Source organism: Euwallacea fornicatus, chromosome 1 (assembly GCF_040115645.1).
Source record: "Euwallacea fornicatus isolate EFF26 chromosome 1, ASM4011564v1, whole genome shotgun sequence".
In the NCBI taxonomy this organism is placed as follows: domain Eukaryota; kingdom Metazoa; phylum Arthropoda; class Insecta; order Coleoptera; family Curculionidae; genus Euwallacea; species Euwallacea fornicatus.
This window is the reverse complement of record NC_089541.1, coordinates 3,313,681-3,338,525: the sequence shown is the minus strand read 5'-3', so window position 1 is coordinate 3,338,525 and position 24,845 is coordinate 3,313,681. Positions and strand designations below refer to the sequence as shown.

Here is a 24,845-nt window from a genome sequence, read left to right as displayed (position 1 = left end):
ACTGTTGGGGTATGGAGGGCAGTTGCGTCTAAAACCAGAACAATATTCCGTAGGACGTAAGGCCTGTTGCGGTATGTACAATTTTTCAAACAAACTAGTATCAAATCAGATGCGTTAAGGTAAACACTAACGACCCAAATCGGGGGAAAGACGGGGCAAAATTCATTGGGATGCAAAACTTGTACGATTTTTCCAATAAATTCGTATCAAATCAAATGCTTTGAAACTCCTATTAATAACCCAAAACGGGTGCTCAGCATGACTATTTTCGGGCGAATCAACATGTATATTTGAGCTTGTTAAGAACTGGACGGTTCTAGCTAGAATGAGACAACTAAAAATTAATGGAGATACCGAACGTATTATGAGAGGTACACATTTTCAAGTAAATTTCGGAGAAAACGGCTAAATTCCATGTTTAGTACGCCGGTGTACACAAACGAACCAACATGAGTATAACTTGATGTTTTAGAGGAATCAATGCGAATATTTTTGAGGCGATTGAGGACGGTTATAGCTACAATCGGGGAAGAACCTATTAGGGCACCAAGCAAACTGCGGGCAACTAGAATGTTCCAATAAACTTATATCAAACACTTTTCTTTGGCGTTCCATATACCAATCTACACTGCATGCTCAATACGCCTCTGTTTTTAGGCGAATCAGCCTGGATATTTTTGAGGTCACTGAGTACAGTTCTAGTTAAAATCAAGCCAAAACTCGTTAGGGTAGAGAGCTTGTTATGGCAGCTACGATTTTAAAAATAAACTCTTGTCAAATCCACTGCATTCTGATATTCTTGAGCACAGTAGGGACGAATGTGTCTCTGTTTCAACCCGAATTTCCTTTTGTTTCAGTATGATATGAGTAATTTGTATTAGTTTCTACCAGAGATCCCGAGTCTCCTGCTTTAACTCGGTCATATTGAATTGAATTAAGTTTCGGCTTCATCCCGAGTTTTCCGTTGAATCGAGTGTGATGAGAAGAGCTTGGACTCATTTTTAAAACGAGTTTCGTTTCAGATAGAGTTTCGTTTCAACCTTGGATTGAATCTCCTTTAATTTGACCGTGATAAAAAACATGTTATAGCTCAAACCCCAGTTTCCCTTTAAGCCGAGTTTCCCTCCGAATGATTCCTGCCAGTCTTCTTAAACCATGATGAACTGTTTACTGTTCAACCCGCGTTTCGCTTCAAACTAGGCACGTTTCCTATCAATCTGAACATTATTTAAAAACACAATTCACTCTGAATATATAGCTCTTTCCTGTCTTGAGTTTCATTTCATCTGGGTTCCACTGAATTAATATTACTTTAAAAAAATATTCTCGCCTGCGTGTAGACTTCAATATTGTGACTTTCCAGCCAAGAATCAAAAACCTTAATGGCAGCTGTTTCGTATAGAAATCGAACAATGGCTTGTGCTCCATCTACACAAATTCCCCTGTAAAGTTACCCCAAAGTTGAAAAACCCCGGGGATTGAAACAAAAGCACCGCATTGATATTGTTTCAGACAAGTCAGGTGGGCTCGACGAAGTGTGGTACTACCTGCCCATTCGCTCGTGGGTTTTTGACGTCACGCGAGTTGAATGGTACCAACCAAGACCGACGCCGAACAGCTGGGTCGTTCTCGTTCGGACAATGGCGAAAGTGATCGCAATAAATTCCTTCTGGTAACTATGGAATATCGCATCAAAGTAAATCTTCGACAGATCTGGCTCCCACCCAGATTTACATGCATAATGGAATTCCGAAAAGTTGGAAAATAATTTAGCGAGAAAGGAGAACAAGGAGTGGAAAATCGCCTTTATAATGCGGGAAATAAAATTCCGAATACTTATTTAAACGGAAAGTCAACCGCTAATTTGTTCTGTTGAAAGCCGAAACTTTTGCTTCACATTATTGTCTTGGATGGGGTCCAACTGGAGGGGAAATAATAACGGGAGGTCGCGGGTAATTCGTTCAACTCCACTCTTATATATTTCGCACAAAGGATCATTAAATAAAACGAAACTGCCCGCTTATTACTATGTGCGACAAGTAGTGAGTTCCGATAAAACACCCTTATAATCTCCCTTTGATTTAGCAGCCGCCCTCAGTGCTGCCTGTAATTCTATCCATTCTGCGATGCCCCTTTTATGTACATATCGATCTTCGGGGCCCTCATTCTTAACCGCTCAGTTTTCCGTGTTTGTGTCGGCCAACTTTATTAAATCTCTAATGGAACTCCTTCTTACAATTTTGATACCTGCTTGGAAGTGCGAAATTAGCAATTTTTCACACATTCCTCATGGTACTTTCCAAATCGAAACTAAACGTTGTCTACTAGATATCAATCAGTAAACCTGTTCCAAATCCAATTTAATAACTAAAAGTCCCTATTTATAGCCCTCTATTCGGGTCGAAATAAATATTAAGGGCTGTTTCGGGTCGGAGTACTTATTGAAATGAGTTCAGCAACATGGGCTCGAAACGGAGGAGCTCCCCCAAGTAAACATCTGCTGGCGGCGAAATCGAAGTTAGACGCCTTTGGCTCTGTTTATCTCGGCTATTGAAATGCTTCGTTCACAATGAGCAATTCGATGATATTAATTTGTATCTTTCATTTGTGATCAGTTTACCTGAAAAACTTAATAAAAACATATAGCCAATTCTGGAAAGATTTCGAACAGAACATAATATATCTCAACAAATTTTCCCTTCATTTTTGAGCATAAGTGCCCTCAATGAGCTCAGAAATATCGATTGCTTTGAACTCCTAGGCGTACCTTATTCATATTACTGCTCAAAGGGTCAAAGAATTGAGCTTCGTTTTAGTTAATACCACCCTCAATAGTTTCTAAAATATTCACGTTAATTTACTTGAAAACGGGGGTGTACTGAGCCCCCCAATTTAGACTGTTACTGAGAGTCGCAAAGCAGTGAATTTCATACATATTTATTTGAAAAGTTGTAGCCATCACCACAGGCTTCATATTGTAAAAACTTTGGCACTGATTGTAGATGTGACGATCCTCGATAATATCAAAATTATTAACGCCGATTTCTCTCAATTCAAAGGAATGCTGAACACCTTATTCGAACTGCTACTGAGAGCTTCAAAACAATGAATTGGGTTTGTTTGAATTATGATTATAATCGCCGGTTGTGTACTCCAATAAAATTTTACTTGATTCTAACTAATACTATGGTCAATAAGCTGTAAAATATTTACGTTGGCATAAGTGAGAACAGAGGCGAACTGAGCCCTAATTTAATCTTTCCGAGAGCTTAAAAGTAGTGGATTTAACACACTTTTATTCGAAAATTTGTAGCTGTCAGCATACGCTTACCGATGGCTATTCAAAACCATGTAAGCCTCAACGACCACTCACGAAGATTCTTCTGAAATCAGAAGATTACCGAGTACTTTATTCAGGTGGCTCCCGAGAGTCTCAGACCAGTGAATTTGGCAGAACTTTACTTAAAATCACAAGTTTTTTACATAAATACAACCCTGTTTTTTTTTTAAGAAATAAACTCGAAAAATATTTATTGATTTTTTTAGATTTTAACCCCCTTGAAAATTAATTCAGTAAGATAGTGAATTTATGGATCAATTTTAAATTTTAAAAGTGCTAAAGTCAATATGGTTCACTCATTCGGAGAGTTTTCTTTCATGTTATTTTCAAATTCAGTATAACACAGAAGGCTTTTGAGAAAATGCCCTCGAAAGTCTATGCATTTAGATTAGAAATTTTAAAAACTGGGTAAAATCAGCGTCGTCCACTGATTAAAATAATTCAAATGTGAATTCTTCTTTACACAGGGCTTCAATTGTTTTTCGAAATTACTGAGTACGGCACTGCTTTTTTTGAGAAAGTAGTCTCGGAATTCGCGAAATTCAAGACCTTTTCAAAGTTATAGGCGCAATAACTGGCTTTACATAATCATCAATTTTGCACTCATTCTAGTTACAACTGTCCTCAACAACCTTAACAGTATTCACGTAGAGCGAAGTTTAGCATAAGCTTTAAATATTTACCGGGAGCTTTTAGGCACCGAATTTGACAAGACTCTGCGTGAAAAATTGTTGCTTCCATAACAGGTTTTGAATTCAAATGAATTTCAGCCCGATTTTAGCTATTATTAGTGCCCTCGATAATTTCAGTAATATTCACACTGATTCGCCTTACAACAAAGACATGCCAAGTATTTCAATCAGTTTACCGCTAAAGGCTTGAAAGCAGTCGATTTGACCGGAGTTTATTTGAAAAATCGTAACTGTCATAACAGACTTTGTATTATAATGAATATTGATCTGATTCTAGGTAGAAGTGTCCTCAATTTTCTCCAAAATGTTCACGGTGATCGGTCCGAAAGCAGAGGTGTACTGACCCCAGTTTTTGAAGCGTAACAGTCTCAAAGGAAAGAGATTTTGAGGGTGTTGGAATCATTTGGAGCAACTTCAGATTGAGCCTAATTGCTAAGATGTGTAGTTGTCGGGAAACAGTCTGTTAGGCACACGTAAAAAATCAATTACCCAAGTTACCCCTCGGGATAGGAGAGGTCATATAGGTATCGAGGCAGATAGGAATTATTCCTACACAAGTTTCTAAACATTTTATCCGCTGGAAATACAATTTTGCAATAGTTTTCCTAAAGCTCTCGATTTCCTGTATAATTGTTTCAACTTCAATTAACGAAACAAATCGAGCCTTCCCATACAAGAACGAGGTCAATATTCCGTTCTGCAGTGTAAACGTAGCCAAAACCGAGCGCTCACAAAGACAAGCGTCAGGTTTATCCACCTCTGAACATCCAGGTTTAAAATCCTCACAAGTAAAATATTTAGATTGGAAAATATGTAATTAGTTATATAACCGCATAGCTAATTTAAATGGGTGACGTGTTATTTGCGAAGGTGCTCTTTAAAGATTCGTAAATGGCCTGATAAAGCTGGACCAAACAAACATTTCAGCCCATGTTTTGTCTCAAGCTTCTACTACCAACTATTGCCAAATTTAGGTGTCTTTTAAAAACGGCCAAAACATCCAGCGACAGATAAATTAATTCTAAGTCTGCATTTGCACAGGCGAAGAGAGAAAATGTATCATTCATGCCTTAAGCTGGAATTGATTGATTCGTTCAGCTTGGGTGTCAGTAACTACGAAATGTGCTAATAACGGTAGTTCCAATACCTCATATTTCATTGATGCAGATCTATGGGTCCGTTCGAGCCCTTATTATTGGTCTAGACATTGGGAGAATTTTCTGGATTTCGATATGCTTTTGCCTTCATACATTATATTTTTAATCATTGTCGTTGCAGGAGGTAGAATCAGATCGGCGAAAGTGCCTCACTAAATATCAGCCAGTGAAGCGAAGAAACAAAGGTACTTCCCATAAAATACGAATTACGTGAATAATTACTAAACAAGTGTAATCAGCTAGCGCTCCGAAAGCCATAATGTGTAGCAAACACGCTTTATCGAACTGCCTTAAACAACGATTCAGTCATATAAACGTCAACGCGAGCTATAAAAGCCTTTGTAATTTACTCTCAGGCCTGCTTCACAGTTATGAGCTGGAAATAGACTTTAATCAATCTTGCTTGAGAATATCATTCCGGGGTCCGTATTAATTTGTCATTGTTTCAGAGCTGATAATGTGCAATTTAAATTCATTATTTGGTTCGAATTCGCTTTGTAGGTGTCGACGGTGCATTGGGAATACACCGAACCTTTGGCTTTTAACGAGGTCTGATTGATTTTCCTTTTATCCCTCCATTTTCCCAACTAGAACATGAATAATAACTTAGAAATTGTACGTTTTAACAAGCGGCCTTTAAGCTATTAATCCCCCATTTTGCGCCATTCTTATCGGTTAAAGTTAACTGCGAATAGTGGAAAAATACTTGGACATGACACACATAGTGCCAGTTAGTTCTAGAAAAGCTCTAAAGAAGAACTAGAGGCTGAGTTTTGTATGTGTGTTAGATCTTCAAGTTATCTACTTATTAACTTTACAACCAATTAATTATTAAATTTTAGGAGAAGTTATGATATTTACTAACAGGACTGTTATGTACCCTCCTTAAGTGCCTGTTCTTCCTTGGGTTTCAGTGGACACACCCCTTTAAAATTTTGTGGAATTATAGACTGCAATTTACCATTCCTAGTGCAACATTTCCAAAATTATAGTGTATAAAGTCTTTGAGTTATGAATTTCCAAAATTTAGCAGTGGTAATAACATTCAGTATGAGGACTGTTGTGTACCGTGTATTCTCTTTAAATGCCCGTTCTCCCCCGGGTTGGAAGGAAGATATTGCTTTAAAATTTAGTGGAATTACAGACTGGAATTTACCGCTTTTAATGCAAAATTTCCAAAATTGTGGTACATAAAATCTATGAGCTACGAATTTCGAAAATCTAGTAGTGGTAATGTTATTCAGTATCAAAACTGTTGTGTAATCTCTTTAAAAGTATGTTCTTTCCCGGGTTATACTGGACATATCGCTTTAAAATTTCCAAAATTGTGGTGTATGGTCTTTGAGTTGTGAATTTCTGAAATTTAGCAGTGGTAATTACATTTAGTATCAGAATTGTTGTACATTCTCTTTAAATGCCTGTTCTTTCCCGTATTATAGGGAACATATCGCTTTAAAATTTAATGAAATTGTAGACTGTTGTTTACCGCTTTTAATGCAAAACCTCCAAAATTGTGGTGTGTAAACTATTTAAGTTATGAATTTTTTAAATTGAGGAGTGAACGATATTCAGTTAGGAGAGCTGTGTATTCTCTTTTAATCCGTGCCCTTTCTTGGGTTATTGTTGATATATCGTTTTGAAATTATGTGAAATCAAACACTGAAGTTCGGTGTTTTCAATGTAAAATTTCCACAAAGTAGAAACATGATTATTTTCGGCCTCAATACACAATAGGTTACAAAAGGCATCTGCCTTGAAACTGATGGATGATCCAAAACCTGTATGAGATCTCCAAAACCTTATACGACCTGAAGCAAATGCTTCGATTAAAGTGCACTAACTCTACTGAAATTTTCTAATGACTGTTGGAATATTTCCAGATTTTGAGACACTCCGTTAGGTGAGGAAAGCAAACCCAAACAAAAAGATTGAAATATTATACTCATCAAATTTACATCCATGCAAAATAACCGCCATACCCGAAAGGAATAAAATCATATATCAAAAGGAAAAAGTGGGAAATAAACACATCAATATGATATGCCAAAGCATGCTTTTTAGCGACGACCACAAGCCATGACCACTGCGTTATGAAATATGCAGAATACAGCCGTATGTACTTAAATAAACAAATCGACTTAAACTTAAAGAAAGAGAATGTTTTAAGCTGATTGGATCGAAAGCAGTAAAGTCACCTAAAACAACCGCAAATTGAATTTATGCAGAGGCCCTCGTATCGTTCCGAATGGTCAACAAGGTCATTCGCAATAGAACCCGAGTTCAATTTGCTTAAGTGGTTTTTCCTCGTTTATTTGAAATATTAAAATAATGAAACACTAGAGCGATAATTAAAGCGGAATTTCTTCGCCAGTGCATAATTGGGTCCTCCACGAATTTTCTTCATTTCTTTCCACCATTGCATGAAGCGCATTTCATCGGAGGTTGTTTCGTCAGCTGTGACGAAAACCTGTTGATTTGTTAATTATTCTAAGTGCTTTCTATTGTCATAATAATAAATAACTCGAGTAAAGAGGTCGTAATTATTTGCCTCAAAACGGACAGCAGAAGCCGAATAAGATAACGAATAGCCGCGGAATCGAAATGCGGCTTACGTAAGGTCGAAGTATTAAAAATACTCGCTCCAATGCACTCGTGAAAGAGTCTTTTATAATCCGCAATAAATCTCGATTCCCTTCGGGAGTAAATGAAACGTTTAATTTATAAAAAAAAAAGAGCATTGTTGATTGTTTGGGTGGAATTACATTCATTAAACTTAGATGATTGTTGTGAATGCATCAATTTGGTCGAAAAGTCCCCGTAAGACCTTTTAATGCTAATGACGGAGCATTAATTTCCTCTTTGATCTTATACGCACATATTATGTAAATCAATATTGAATTAACATGCCTTGAGAACCCATATAACTAAACTGTTGCCGCAATATCAGTTTATTATCTATCAATTCTAAGCCTCAATTCTAGCAGGAATATTATGCACTTCTCGTTTAATCCTATCTCGTTTAGATAATGCAAAATTAGCCGGTACCACACTAAGTTAGTACCTACGCAGCGGAGACACCACTTTCTCTTAGACGGCGACCTTGTTTACTATCTAAACCGACATTATAAGCAAGTGAAGAAAGAAAATGAATTGTCTTGTCGATGTTGCACAATTATGACGAATTTTTCACTCAACATGAAATTTTATGCTCAACTTTGACTTCAAGACACACAAGCTCCCTCAAGCTTAACACACCAACAGTTAACCGAGTCTAGTGCAATAATAATAAAGGAGAGAACGTATCGAACACCTTTCAGGTTTGTATGTAAATGAACCTGTTTGCGTTTTGTCGAGTTCAAAGTAACTAAGGGAGTTATATGCATACACTGGAGATTATCTAACGTCGCGATTTTAATTGTTTTGCGAAGGAAAAGTGTCGTTTTCCCGGGGATGAACAGGAAATACATCAACTGCTGCTTTCGAGATATTTTCGGTTAAATTCGGAACTTTCCTCATTGCCGAAAGTACTGCAGCCTTAAGCGATATTATTAAAAAGTAACCATTGAAATCGATTGAAGACCTCGCGCTCGAATGAATCTCAGGGATTTTAGATTGCTGTATGGCAATACCGCATCATTCATTTGTTTATTATAGACCTATAGACAGAGACGCGATGACGTAAGTGCTGTCAAATCGAAGAAAAGGCGAGGTTGTGTGGTGCGAAGGATTTACTTTTCTCAGCTTTATATTAAGTTTCATATTATTTTGTTATCTGCTTGAGTCATAAGTAAGTCGTTCTAGCTTACTTCAATAATATTTTGTCGAATAAGCGCTTATTGCTAGCCTTCTTCACGCCGCAACTGACCCTGGATCTCTTCCAGTTTCCGAGGTTCTGAGAGTTAAACCCGACACTTCTATAGCGGAAAAGTGACGTAAGTGCTCTCTTAAAAGTTGCAACATATTGCAACTGATTTTGATTTAATCCATAAACTAGGAAACGTTTGCAATTCTTGAAGATACTCTAATTAGGGCTTTATAATTAATCTCACTAATTAATTCTGTAGCAACGTCGCCTGTTTCATTTGTATATAATACGCCTTTTCGGAAATGATGATCTGGACCGGATTGGCTGAATTTGGACCAGCTCGTTGGATATTATCAGGTATTATAATGGAATGGTTCAAGAAAAATTATGGTTAAATTTGTAAGTGGTTTACCACGTTTTCCTTGAGTAATTTTATTTAAAAAATACTTCTTCTGCAATTTCTTCTTAATTAATTTCCACCTCCTGCACAGTAGGTGTGACTGACACTTTGGAGGTAGCACCTCTTCTAGAATTCAAAAGGAGCGATGTCACCCAATTTAGAATTCAAGAATATGCCATCTGAACTTTACAAATTCCAGAGGTATTCAAAAATAACTAAGATTTTTAAGAAAGTTTTTATGTAATTTGATGTCACTCAAAATGACTGACGGTTCATCTGTGCAACTTTCTCTCTTGGACAACGTGGCAATGTGACATATGAAATTTGGCCTTTCAATTTTCGACAACTGACATCAACTTTTTTTTTTCTTATGGACATCATCTTGGGCTTTCACATTTTCGAATTCGACGTTCTTACCTTACGGATTACCTTGATAACATGACTGAAATATTTCCCAGTAGTAATTTCAAACGACCGCGACATACGTTGGCAGGCATGTTCATCCCGTTTCCCCATTAGATTATGATTTTTACAATATACCGAACTGCGAAACTGAATTCTAACGTGCAATATATTGCCATCAACAACGCTAAATTTATAACTGTCAAAACTTAATATGATGTGTGTAACAAAAAATAAATTGATGATGGTTTCCGAAAACTTTAGATCTCAAATATGATATCGTCACGGCACAGAAGAGAAAAAGTTGCAATAATCAAGTATCGGTTACTTCGAATTGTCTTGCCAAGTAAGGTGAGGTATAAGGAAAAGAACGTTTTTTCAAAATCTCAGTTTTTTCGAATTCTTCTGAAAGTCATCGTATTCTTTAAATTTTGAAACAGCATATTTTTGAACTCCAAATTGTGCAGCTTTGCTTCAATTTAATAGACCTCGCATCTTTTACTGTTACCGAGAATCTTTTGGTTGAGCTCCAGTAACGGATATCCTGTATGACTTTCTGTGATTTTCCTCTTCTTTCATACTGTGACTATTATCAAATACTCGCATTTATTTGACTTATGAAATTTTAATTTTTTAATATAATATTGGTGTTCTTTGACCTCCTTTTTTTGATCTTAAATGTTTCACCAATATAAAGAATATATAATATTTAATGAGTTAATTATTAATATATAACAAAATATTTTTTTAAACACTTGAAAATCTGAGAAAAAACAAGTTTAAAAGTTTTAGAATAGACAGTACCTTAATAATTTGATGTTTTTCGGCCAACTTTGCTATTTTAAACTTCTTATAAAATTCGTTAAAAAAAATCTGTTAGTAATAAAGAAATTTTGGGTCATGAAATCACATTTCGGAGGAAACCACCTTCGTTGCCGTGCATCTATCCACGCGAAAAAATTACATCGAACTTAAAGCTACTTGCGAATCAATCCAGAGACTTATTGTGTCAAACTCAATTCCACCCAATAAAACTGATAAAATCCTTTGGGTTAATTAGGCTAAAACTACTCTGTCACATAATTCTAAATGGATCAGTGAGACTGTTTTAATCGGGGCAATTGGAGATTTGGTTCTAATTAAATTACATATATAGAGGACCAAAAGTCCCGCAAAAATTGTTTAAAATTGAGGAAAATATTTTTCATCAAAAGACTGAAACACGTCAAGTAACGTTTTTAGTTGTGTATTTCTTGACGTAACAGACATACATACAGGGTTGCCCATGTCGTAGATAAATGTACTTTTTGATTTTTTTCTTATGGAACCCTATGTATAATATGAGATTTTTGAGTTCTTTGAAAAATTCCGAACATGTTTCATATAATATACTCACGTTTAAGTTCGACAATTTTCGAAAAAAGTTACAAAAAATGAAAATAACAATAGAACTATTAATATTTAAAAACCAACACAAACTAATACAATCTAGTGCATTATGTCAAATTGAAATAACTTATAAATTAAAATATAATATGTCATATATAAAAACTGTGCCCCGTTTATCTTCTGGGAGTGGGCAAACCGTAATTAAAATTCCTCAAAATTTTTTTTTATCGTTTGCGGAAATATCTGTTGACCTCATTGAAATTTTTTTTTGTAACTTTACTATATTGTTGGACTTATTTAAATACACCGTATGTTTCAGATAACCCCATAAAATAGTCCATATGGGTGAGGTCAGGCGATGTAGCAGGCCACTCTAATTGCCCCCTTCATACAATCCATGGATTATATTATTATTATTATTATTATTATATGGGTATGATACATGAACTACGTTCAGAACTTCGCAGAGAACTCGAAAACGGCATAATATACATGGAGTTTCATTTCATTCAAGAAAAACCTGAAAAAGTACTTTTATCTACTACATGGGTAACCCTGTATACATGTCTGCCTCAACAAAAAATGCACAACAAAAAAAATATTTGACATATTCCGGTATTTTCATGAAAAATATTTCTCTCAATTTTAGTAAATTTATGCAGGGTTTCAGTCCTTTATGTATAGTGGAATCAACAGCGTAAACCGTACGCAGATACAAATATGCCTTTCGACTTGCATCAGAATATTCATCAAACTCCATAAAAAGACTTTCATTATCTTTAAATAATCAACGAGGAATGCGACATTGAAACAAATTCAGAATTTTTTTTCCCACCCAACTTGTCCCAGATAATTGAAATTATCCAGATCTACTTTCTAAAAAAATGTCCTTATGATTCTACTGAAGTTTGTGAAACCATGGGGATTATGCACTTTAGTAATTTAGGATAATGCCCCTCTTTTCGAGTAAGAATCATTTGAGGTCAATCTCTGCAAGGTGATACAAAAAGAATCCGTGTTCGTTTTCCATCTAAGGCCCAAAACTTTATTAAAAACCTCTTCCACTTGAATATCATATTCGTGATGTTGTACGTTACGTTCTAATAACTTGGAAGAATTGGAGCAATATACAGGGTGTTGCGTAGGTAGACCAACTTTAAAAGGTGAATCGTTGAAGAATTGAAATATAAAAGTTCACATTAACATGAACCTTCAACGGCAAAATTTTCGGCAAATAGGGTATTCGGATGAAAATTTTAATTACATTTTTTTATTATGTTTTTTGAAAATAAAGCGGCATTTTGACGAAGTTTTACATATCGGCAAAATTCATGATGAGAATGTCAAAGGTATACTCAGATTGTTATTTTTTTTTACAGGTGCCGTACGTAATTTTTAATAAAAAACTTATTCCTCATTTATAGTTACCGATAGAGGTACTGTTAATGTTATAGTGTTCTGGAAAAATCCGGAATTGAAGTTTGAATTTTTACTATCAAAATACGCTCTATAATTTACCTTTAAAACGGTAATACACAAGAAAACAATGCATGCAAAGCAGGACTGGAAAACAATACTCATTTTTCCATGGCAGCAAATCATAAAATTTATTTAACCAGTGGCTGTCAAAGCCTGAATTCTATGTGTTTTAAAAAAATTTTATTGTGAGTTTTTAAGTAATAAATTCTAGGTTGTGTGCGAACAAGCATTTTATCTACGGAATGGCTCTCTCTAATGCTCAAGCTGCAAGACGAATGTATCAAGCACGATTTCCCCGTCGAGTAAGCTTCGGTTTCTCGTAATGCCATAACAAATTTTCACAATAATCCCGCATGCTCTCGCAGGAAATTATCAAGTACAATTTACGCTCACTATTTTGGATGAAATTATCGATGATAATCTTACTGGACCTTGCATTCTTCCAGAGACGCTTTATTCAAGAAGAGTACCAAAGGTTTTTGGGAGTGTGATCTTTCTGAGCAATTACAAGATGTTGATGCAAGAACCAGAGAAACGATGTAGTTCATGCACGGAGATACTTTGGCTTCGTTGCACGTCGATTTCTGGAAGAGCTCCTACCTTAACCGCTGGATAGAAACGGCACGACCACTGATCACCCGGTACGAATTTCTCGGATTATTTTTGTGAAGTCACTAGTTTATTAAACGGGATATCTCCGACGCGTGCCATTATTAACCAAGCACCAGGTATATTCCGTTCTCCAGTGCAGGTCCTCCTAAGAGTTTCCCATCAATAACACAATCTTCCAGAATGTTCTCTAATTTTTTCTCGGGTTTTCCATGATGTTATTCTTCTCCAGTGTTTTCAAAATACCACTTAAGCACGATTAATCGATCAAAGTACATCGAGACATCGAAAACTGGCAAAACCCGGACGCTCTTTGTGCCAGCACAGAAATTTCATTTTTAATTGGAGCTGGAGTTCGGAATTCTAGGCAAAACAGTTTAACATGCTACGGCATCTATTTTGAATCAATATGGACTGCACTGCACGGCCAAAGCTAATAAATAGTAATGCCAGGCAGGGGTTGCCCGTTCGCAGTTTAAACTTGATTAAAACTGCTGCCTTCACTAATGGATTGGGTGGGGCGTCCATATCCAACTCCACCATTTGTTCGGCACATTACGAGATTTTATCGCACGCCTGCAAAAAACAACTGGCTGCATCTGAAAAGCTGAAAGCGATAGTTAAATAGTATGTGGTTTAACAAACACGTGGTTAATTGGACATCTATCACTTACAGGACTCTGCAGTGTTCACTGACCCGGATTCGGCTTGTGGGAATAACGAGTGAATTAAATTTTAAAAGGTCGCCTGGATGCGCTGCTGTTTCAATGCGAACTGCACGAATTTAGGTTTTAACTGGAAACAGATCCCACGTGCAGGGATATTCCAGAATATTGTGATTTATTAATCGTGTTACTGGCTAATTGAAATATTGTTGCTCCCACCCTAATTGTTATTTATTCCAAGGTATAAACACTGCCAAACTCTTTAGTTCCGAAGTAAATCGGTCTTGAATGCCATTCATCATGAACAGCTGACACTCGCGGGCATTGAGCAGGAATTCAACATTAGAACTCCGGTAAATGGAAACACTTATTGCTTATTAGCGACGATGGCTCTAATGTTGGCATTTATTTCCACATTCCGAAACACAACGGCATTCTTTCTTCCTCCTCCTCCTCTTCTTCTTCACTCGAAGCGCACATTGTTATAGCTTTCACAACGCTGCATTTCAACTAACAAAATAAGCGTTTTTTAATTAAAATACTAGAGCTGATTGGCTTTCTTTACATAGAACTTCACAGGAAATAAAAATTCCCCGTCACCCGTCCCTGTAGCAAGACCTGCGAGGGATTTTAATATTAGGGAAACTTTTCAAAACGGAGAGGTTTCTTTCTTACTTTGAATGCGGATGGATTTGCGGTCCCTCAAACGAACGACAAGGTACTCTATATGAATATATTTAGTATTGGAACGGGCATATAAAGGGAGGTGAAAAATTGCACATACAGCTAGATATTTATTGCCCCTAAAAGTAAGATTTATCGCCTTCGATATGGATGTTAATCCTAGGAAACTCGTAAAGTGGGGATCTATGCGGAAAAGTGCGGTGTTGAAATGAAATTTCTTGGCACGTGGCGTTGATGAAACTGTCAGTGGAACGAATAGAAAGAAATTAAAAAAAAAAAAAACCTCTCAGTAAATTTTTTAACCGATTGGTGTCCAGGCTGCTTACCGCACACAGAGACATTGATCATGTCTTAGTTGCAGCCGACTAGTTAATTACCTAAAGTAATTACAGGTAGAAATGTAGTGTTGATGTTTAATACAAATAGAACGTTTTATACCATTGTATGCGGTTTTAATAAACCTCTTAATTTGAGATGTATCGCTGACAACACTATTAACGTTACACGTGTCTGACGAACAAGTAATAGCTAAAGCATTATTGACTTATTTTTTTATCAACGTCCAACTTCATGTTTCAACATATTTATGGTAGGTTTGATGGCAGTTAAGCAAGGAATCGTGTAATCTAAAATAACAAAGTGAGCGCACAGAGAAAAACCTAAAAATTGACAGAAAGTGAATTTTATGCTATGTTTTCCAACATTTTATGCTATCAGATGTATAACTATCCTTTCGAAATATTTATCTAACTGGTAAGTTTATGTGCACTTCCGATCCTCATGTCGTTCCTCCTTGTAGGTCCACGAAAAATTTCATAGAAAAGGAACCCTTGTGATTTTTAATATTTTTTCTTTCGTTTCTGTTAACCTTTTGGTAGATTTGACGGCAAGGGAATAAAATATCGTGGAAGCGGCAATGAAGTATTCTGAGTGTTAAAAATCTCAATTTTCCAACAATTTTCGAGTAGACGTCATATCGAGAATGCCGGAACTCGTTGAAAATAAATATTTCATGGAAAAATGAGGAATTTTCTGGTAGATTTGATGGCAATAAAGTAGAAAATCGTTTAAAATGAACATTTCGTGAAACAAGGATACATTATGCGTCTTTAAATTAGACTTATTCAATCAGTTTTCTGGCAGATACTACGAATCGGTGCAAATAAATAATCTATGGAAAAAAGTGAAATCCTATTAACTTCTAGATGCAATAATAAATTTTTTTTAGAAAAAACTGATAGATTTGATTGTAGACACGCAAAAAACAGCTGAAGACAAATAATAGAAAGGAAAACGAGTTTTCAAATTAATCTCCTGGTAGATGTCATGGAATATTGAATTTGAATGTCTAGATGGAGCTTTTTGCTTATTTTTGTAGTAAATAATATAACATAATTCCGGGTATTTTTCCAAATTAAATATTTACAGTACAACGCGTTCTATCTGTACAATAGAAGTAAAAATTAAATACAAACTATATTTTCCCATCACTATTTTATATCGTAGAAATGAACAATCACTGGCACGAATTACGATCGACAGTAAAAAAACAATATTATTTTTTGGAGCTGCTGTTCCCACAGCATATACAACGCATTGAAAATCATTGATATCTAAGAGCCACCAACGAGCGAGTTCAAGGGAAACTTCCTATTTTATTTAAACTGAAGTAACTCAAACTGACCTGAGCAAAATTCCTTTAGGAAACCGAAGTAACCTCAAGAGACCTAAATGAAATGTCTCCCTTTTACCCCATCTTCTTGTCTACAATTTTCCCACAAACTCTTTAACTCTTCCAATTTCTGGATTCAATTTAGCTCTGTTCCTGCCTCTGCTATCTTTCCAAGTAACCTCAATGGTAAAAGGAAAATCATAATCAGTAACAGAGTAGTAATAATTTAACTCCAAGACTTTGCATGTAACTTCTCTCGTGGTTTTCCAACATATAGAAAGCCTGTTTGTACAGTGTAGTAATGTGTACCAACCACTCAAATTGTCGCATCTCTTTTCATGTCTGTTTCTCTGATTTGGGACACTTACCGACATAGAAATTACGATTGGTGCTCAAAAGCACAATATTTCTTTAGGTCACTGTTTTCATTGTATTGTAAGAAATTGTAGTCGTTGAAATCAAAGAGATATCAACAGGCAGGCAAAAGTGAAACTTCTTATTCATTTAAATAGTATATCAAAACATCTGTTGACGTAATGGGGTTTTCCATAATAAAGATTATACTGGGAAAAAGTCATCAAACGTCTTTGAAATTAATCGAAATTTACTGGAAATTAGGAAAGGTAATAATCATTGGCAACGCTGCTCTCTCTTGACAATTTCGATTATTTGGTTCAACCAAACAAAACAATATCGCGCTGTTGCCAAATAAACATTACTCTCCTTAGTCGCATTACATTCATCGATATTAATTATTAATACCTTTTGGAGTTCTTGTTTGTTGTTCTATAACGCGAGTCTTACTGATAATGCAGATTGTTAAATTGGCACTCATTCTGAATTATTATGACCTATCTCAAGAGCCAAGAACCAGCTAATAAAACACCGTTATGATTAGCTAGTCAAATAAGATTCAGCTGGAAATTTGCATTACCCGCTTTCCTATTAATCTCTATTACGTGTAATCATATTACGTTACGGTGCTGAATTGTTTTTAGACTTTTAACCATTTAAAAGCTGTAAGTAGGGAGTTTTTACTAGTGGTTTTCGACTAGGCAGTGAAGCAAACATAACTGCACACACAAAGGCTCAATTCCACTGTTAGCGGTAATTTGTGTTGCACTCTTTTGCAATTAAACGTATAAAACGTAAAACCATTAAACTCTAACAGTAAACGATTGTTTTGAAACACATCGGTTTCCATAAAATGTGTTGATTGTGAATGAACCTCGGTTAAATAATTTGGTCCCATTGCGTTCACCATTTTATTTTAATAATTTTGCATAAAGATATTGTTCTCTAAACCTCCAGTATCAAGGTTGTTATGCACTTATTCAGTAACTGAAAATAAACATGTTCGAGTTAAAAAAGTTGAGTTTGCACAAAGGTAATTTGTTCAAGAGAAAATTGATTTTCTGGCGTCTCGGCTCCGGCACAGCCTCGCTCAAGTTCGCAATAGAGCAGCTACGCTTAAAGTATACAAAAGTACGTTAAAAAGTCTGAAATTTCATTCTTCAACTTGTCACTTATAACACAATTTACCTCAAACCGGGTATTTCCAGGAAAATTACGGGTTCCAATTAAATATCCTCTTCTGGAATCAATCTATTAATTCCTGTAGCATAATCATGTTCTGCAAATAAATCTTTCCATCTCTTTCCAGCAAACGATTTCCTCGCCATGTTGTTTGCCTCGTCGTATTTAAATCGTCCAATACATAAATTTCTCAGTGTTACTCGAGAGCTGCCGCTGCCGGGTAAAATGCATTTTATATTTATTAGATTACAGTGGAATTTTGTGTTCTTTCTAGTGGATAAGGGTAAATTTATTTCAGATAAAGTTACCACACAGGATTAAGACTAGTAAAATTACATTGCCCGCTAGAAAGTCTGCACCATGTGATCGTTAAATGATTACTACTAATTTTACTACCCACAAACGTTCAATCTTCCAGTTGTTTATACATTATAAATAACATAATAAATTGCTCTTCTATTGACGTTTCACTTACTTTAGAACAACATACAATATTCATCGAATAACTATCTGGTATTGGCTTTCGAAAGTTCAAAGATTTTTAATGATTTCCTTGATAATTGAAATTACGGCAAAACACGTAATTAAAATGCAAATTATTAATAGAAACTTTTTGTGTGTGCAGTGAAAATGACACTATTTAAGTCCAAACTATTTTTTCCATTTTAGACAACTTACGAAAAAAAATTGACAAATATTAATTACTTTTTCTCAGTGTAGTAGTATCATCTATAATCAATCGAACATTCTCCTAGAGTCCATAGATGTTTCGATAAACGCGATTTAAATAATATAACAAAAGAAGTTTCTCACCTAGTCGCCTATTGATGTCTCTTCGATGTTAATGATTTTGTACCTGTTAAAACGCGATAAGAACAGTAACCTCAAGAAATCTTTTTTTTATTTTAAAAAAAATTGAAAAAACGTACTAGAATCATGTCAAATTAATATAATGCATAGCACAACCAATAAATACGTGAGATCTGCGATATTGAGATCCAAGATTTTTTAAAACATTGACGATACAGACTGATACAAATTATTTTCGGAAAGATTGGCAACGTTGCATCTATCCATGCTTAACACTTCTCATATCTCCAACTACCTCCAAACAAAAGAGGCAATGTTGCCATTCAATATTTTGGACACTATTCGTAACGACGGGCACATAATTTGAAAGGTTTTTGGTTTATTTTTAACTTGAATCAGAAACTTATTTTGCAAAAATGGACAAGACTGCTTCTGGTCATCTTTGATAATTTCTACCTCATCATGTGACCTGTAAAGGAATGAAAGAAGTGTGGTTGCCTTGGAATGTATTGAGCTTGCGGAGAGTCATTGAAAAACGTCTGGGAGTTAATATACACTCATTAAGGAAATTTTGAAAACGTTGCTTTTTTTCATGTTTAATGGATGCTACGTCACCAGTTACAAAGCAAAATAAGAGAACGGGTCGGCGTTGCCATATCTAACTAAAACAGAAAAATTCTCCTCGGATGACGGAGACATGTATTTGGATTATTCTGGTTTCGTTTTGTGTAAAATCTCACTTTCCCGGTATTTTATTAATTCCACGATAAAACAGAGATTAAAACTGAATACCGAATAAAGAATTTTCAGCTCCGCAGGGATAAATTATCTAATGGTGCCGTTCGTTTCGGATTTAGAATTCAAAAGCCATTCTATAAGTAACATGAGTATTAATTTAGAAACTGATAGGGTAAAAAACAAAAAACTGTCAATATTGCTTTGTCTTTTTGACATATCTGTATGTATGCCCCCACTCTGAACCAACAAACAAAACGAAAGGGGCAATGTTGCCATGCTATATATAATAAATCATTTGAACTTGCACGGAACAAAGGCTTGCAGCCAAGAATCAAAAGTCCAATAAGTCATTTCGCAATAGAAATTGGAAATAACCGTCAGCGGGATAACCCTTTAGAAAAACCCCAAGTTTTCCATTCTATTTTTACTTCTGAAGGCTGCGCTTCAAGGATACATCGCTGTATGATGTAGTTTTTTCACGTTGTAATCCATAAATGACCGAAACGGTATCTAAAGCGGGAGCAACACTCCCCGAAAATTTAAATTTCAATATCCCCAAGGGTCTAAAGTCCTCCTCCCACGTCTCGCACTGATTGAAAGGTTTAAATACGAAGCGACAAACAAATCCCCGAAGAAATCGAGATAAAGTAATTCAATCCGGATCGTGATTATCCGGTAATTAATGGCTTCCCCGCAAAAACGTTCAATAAATGGCTCATTTTTAATACCCGGTTCAATTATCTCCTCAATCAACTCTTAACAAGCCTTATCGAAACAGTAATATGTTAATGCGTTTTAAGTTGAGTTAAATAGACAAAGGTTTGAGTAAATCTAAATAAATGTTAATTTTAATATACCTGGTAGTAAATAACTAATTCCCAGCGTAAACACAGCTGAAAGTTAAGTTAAGCAATAGTCAATATGATATAAATAACACTTTTACGGCCGCTGACGTTTCAGCTTGTTTTTTCTCTATTTTTTTCAAGTTTGCTTACCTAAAGCACAAAAATAATCCTTCTCATGAAAGTCACAAAACTCCGCATAAAGTGCGCAAAAATCGTCGGAATGTGGCAAGAAAGCGCACACGAAAAAAACGCGGAAAGTCCTTAAAAATTCAAATCTCTCCTTAATCAGCGTAAACCAGGCTTAACGCGTCTACATGGGACGAGAGAATCGCAACTTGTGCGGCGTTGTCTTGCGCGCTATTCCTGCTTCACCTTTGAAGCTGTTTTGAAGAGAAGTATTGCCTCTCCCCGTCAATCGCCATGGCTTCCCCTTGGCTATAACAAGAGACGCGTATCAAAACTTACTTCCAGTGCGCGAAGTGAAATAGAAAGCGATTTCGAATGCTGAAGTGCGCGCACGTGTCACTATATGAAGCGACTGATGAGAACTGGGGATCAAAACTTTGCTTCGTTTTCACGGAATTAAGCCCATTTCAGACAGATTTTTGTGGAGACCATTATCTCTAGATGATAAACTTTATTTTTCTGTGCGTGGTAAGGGGACATGTTTATGGTATCGTTGCTTATGCGGCATGCCACGCACAGCTATTTGTTTAGGCTTGTTTGCCTTTTGGGTTTTCAGTCAACGCGTCATCAAAACTGGCGCTTTTCAATAATAATTAGTTATTGAATTGATAATGCAGCTTCCTTTGAGTTACAGCGCTGCCAAGAACTTGCGTCTGCAAGATGGCCCTCATAGTAGGGCAAGCACGTGCACATGATTTGCACGCGCTTCCCTCCCGGAGGTTTTGTTTTAGTTATTGGCAGCGAGAATTGCATTAAACTGGATTTCCAGTTTTGCTCTGGATGCTAAGAGCTTCGAGATGACACATAGAAGAGAAATGCGAATCTTTTCGTCATTCTCCCAACTAGATGACTTTGAACGAATAGCAGAAGTAGAATTCTTCAATCTGTAAAGTCCCTGCATTTGTAGTCACCTTGAATCTAGGGATCTTAAAATAGTGTCAAAGTGGCAGCAACGTGAAACGACTGATTCGAACAGCCGGATCTTCAATGCTGGGTCGTATATGGAATGTTCCCTGGGAATGACGTCAAAACAGTTAAATCAACACTGTGCAGCTACATATGTAAAACGTGAGGAAATGCACGTCATTTAGACGTCATTTCCTAGTAATCTCCTACTTCCCAGATTCAAGAATCTCGTTCCATGTGAGCACCAATTGATTCTCTAGCAGCAATTTTGAAATGTTTCAGAGGCAACACCGTCCCACGAGTCAATACGAGTCTCAAGTAACCGTCACCGTAATATTACTTCGGAGGGGCCTGTATCTGATAAGTAATCCACGTCCAGGATTTTGTTACTTTACAAAATAGACTTAGCCTCCAGTGCATCTTTAAAAAGAGTATAATTCTTACTCCCTTGTTTCTTTCAAAGAAATCGGCAATGTTAAGTAGTGTGGTTAATAACTTATAAGATATTGGTTGAAGTAATAAACAGTGGCGTGCAAAGCTTAGTCCCACACCCTTGATACTTATAGGAAACAAATTACAATTTTTTCGAAGTCAAATTTTGAATAATTCTGATCCGTAAAATTCAGAAAATATTTTAAGGAATTTTAGTGAAATTAGTGCTTGACGTGTCGTTACTAACCCATGATATTTTTTGGGAAAATCAGGTGATAATCATTGGCGTACCAAACCCAAAATCAGAGTTGTCATCTGTACTTTTTACACCATGTCAAGTAGAAAAAATCTGATTTTGAGAACGGTCTAACCAATTTTGGTTATATTACCGAGGTAAGTGCCCTGCTGGTAACGTTCTGCGTATATGACTCTGTTGAATACGATGAAAACAGTGTCATTAATTAAGAAAATAATTGGTGATGTTTCCTTCAAATGAACTGCTAAGCATTAAGGGGGAAGTGTTCGCAGTAGCTAGTGATATTACTTGCATAAAAGCGCTAAATCACTGACCACCAGGGATGAAATAAACTCTCATGGGCGATGCTGTAAAGTAAGGAAGCGTCGGAAGTCTTAGAAAATAATGAGCAGCATTTAATGAAAACGATTAATTGAAAATTAGAAGTGCCTGCAATTCTCATATTTAAAGTAAATCTTCTGGTGCTATATTTCAGAATATGAGCCTCGTTTGAAAGATCTACTCAATATAATCAGAAGACAGCTGTGTCTGAAATCGAGGTCGCAAATGAGAATCAGATGTTATGATAATCTAAAGGAAAGTTATATAAGCATGTATTTATTGACGGCAAAGAACCGAGGTGAGTATTGAAAAAACAACAACAAAAATACCTTATGGTTGTTAATTTTCAATGTAAAGTTCTACCTAATTAAGCACATCGAAGGTTAGCCACTATTTTGATCATGGGCTTGCTGGGTGCTGGAAATAGTCGAGGAAAAGCAATTAGAAATAAAATTAATGTTTTCAGTAGTAAAAGACGTATATGTTAATAGGTTTCAAGCTAATAATTTTGGGTCTGAAGTAAAGGAAACTGGCTTGATGGGCAAGCTATTGTAACAATGATACTTATCGAAACGATTGCCCAATTACCTACTGAATCGAGAACAAATCGATTTGGTATGGCCACACTTTTTTGCAAAAAGAACTTTACTTATTTATTCACTCGAACTAAATCGAAATAGCGCTTAAGTTTCTTAACAACAATGCTCTTGTGAATAAACTGTTGCACCAATATTCTTTAGTCCATTCTGGTGTGTTTGCTAATGTGATAATAAAAATGCCACTGACGAGGCTCCCCCTAAGCTAAAAACTCAATAGAAACACACAGTGAGTATTTCTTGATAGAAAGGACGCCGGATTTATCGAGCCATTGGCATTGTGTAAAAATAAGAGGGCTGTCAGCCACCCCTATTCTCACGCTTGAGGAAGCCCGTTTAAGTATCGGCGCTTAGATTTTTAAAACTCTTAGATTTTGAAACTCAAATATGCCTATGAAAATTTCACTCAAATTAACCCATTTGTTCGGAAAATCTTTCATGACTTAATCTTGCGGAAATTAATCTTCGGTAGTAACGAGAACAGCCCTTGGGTCGTCGTTCCCTGAAGCCAAAGCGAAAATAAGCAAACGGTGAGAGAGAAAGGACGATCATACAATGGTGCCAAGGAGGTACAATAGGCAGAGGTGCCAATCATGGAGGATAAACAGAATCAGAGAGGTGCAAATAATAGGTAAAGTGGGCCAATTGAAGTGGAAAGACGAGGATAGGACAAATATCTGGTGATATCTGGAATTTACACGAGAAATTTTAAATTTTATAAAATCCCCAGAAATATAGCAAATACCTGCGTTGTTCCTTTTTGGGATCGTAAAAAGAATGCGATCAAGTGCGATAGCTTACATCTACTTTTCTTTTTCGCAATAGCAAGCAAAGTGACGAATTTGAAGAGGTGACATCTACGAGGGCCTTCCTCCGCAAATTCAAAACCCCTATAGTCTCTTTGACGAATAAACTATACTGGACCTCTTTGCACGTACCATTTTCAGCAATATATGAAATTCTAATGAGTGGATGAAATTCATCTTTCTTCTATCGGATCGATCCAAAACGATCCACATCACCAAGAAGGGCAAAACAATCGAAAACCGGTTGGGTTCCCACATCATTTTTGTCTCGTTCTGCATCACTTTACAGATGCTCCGGTGGTGTCTGTCTGGATCAAAACGTAGCCTCATCTTTCCTGAGCTTTTTATTTTATTATTTTCCTTTTATCTGCATTGTTGAATGGAATACGGAATTTAATGTTATAACCGCCAGTTCCTATCATGAAGGTGAGTTCTGACATGATATGGAATGTTTGATGATCCGCGCCTCTGTACCTGTTCATGTGGTATTTGCTACAAAGGCTGTTCCTTGAGGCATATTTCTTTATCTTCCTCCTTTTGGATAATTTATGTTTCTTTATTACCTTTTGGCATTTTAACTTTGAATGTTTCGTTCGTCTATGTTGCTGGGTTTCACCCTTGTTTCGAACGTATTTTAACACATAGTTTGTAGTTTGGACATGTGCCTCATACATACGAATCGTACGTATCAAATCAATTAAAGGTCAACATAAAATATGACCAGTGGCGTTTCAAAAATTTTATTTTTTCGGATTGAAATAAAAAGGGCTGGTACAGCAAAGACAGGTAAGGGATGAGGAGATGAGGAATTATTCATTTGTGGGCTAAACACTAGAAAAATAAAATCAAAATCACGAAAAGTGTTAATAGTTATTCGAAACATAGCGAAATCGTTAATATATATTGTCACGCCTCTGATCGTGCTAGAATTGTAACAAATAACCAACTCAAAGACATACGTTCACACCATCATTTTCATTTAACCCGTGTACACTCCCATTATGAATTTTAACCCGTTAGTCTGGTATAAAAAAGATATACATATTATATCTTAGTCTTTGTTATTTGAGTATTGCGTTTCCTCCACACAACCTAGGCACGTACGTGCTATCTAATTCG

At 36.1% G+C, this 24,845-nt stretch overlaps 1 protein-coding gene across 1 annotated transcript in view; it reads right to left on the bottom strand.

Annotated features, from left to right (window-relative positions):
* LOC136339510 (uncharacterized) overlaps positions 1–20,579 on the bottom strand; it is a 49,942-nt gene extending 29,363 nt beyond the window's left edge. Inside the window, exon 1 of the mRNA XM_066282842.1 lies at positions 20,374–20,579. The gene's annotated coding sequence lies outside the window, so the exon portion shown is untranslated. The remainder of the gene's footprint in view (positions 1–20,373) is intronic.
* Between the last annotated feature and the right edge of the window lie 4,266 nt (positions 20,580–24,845).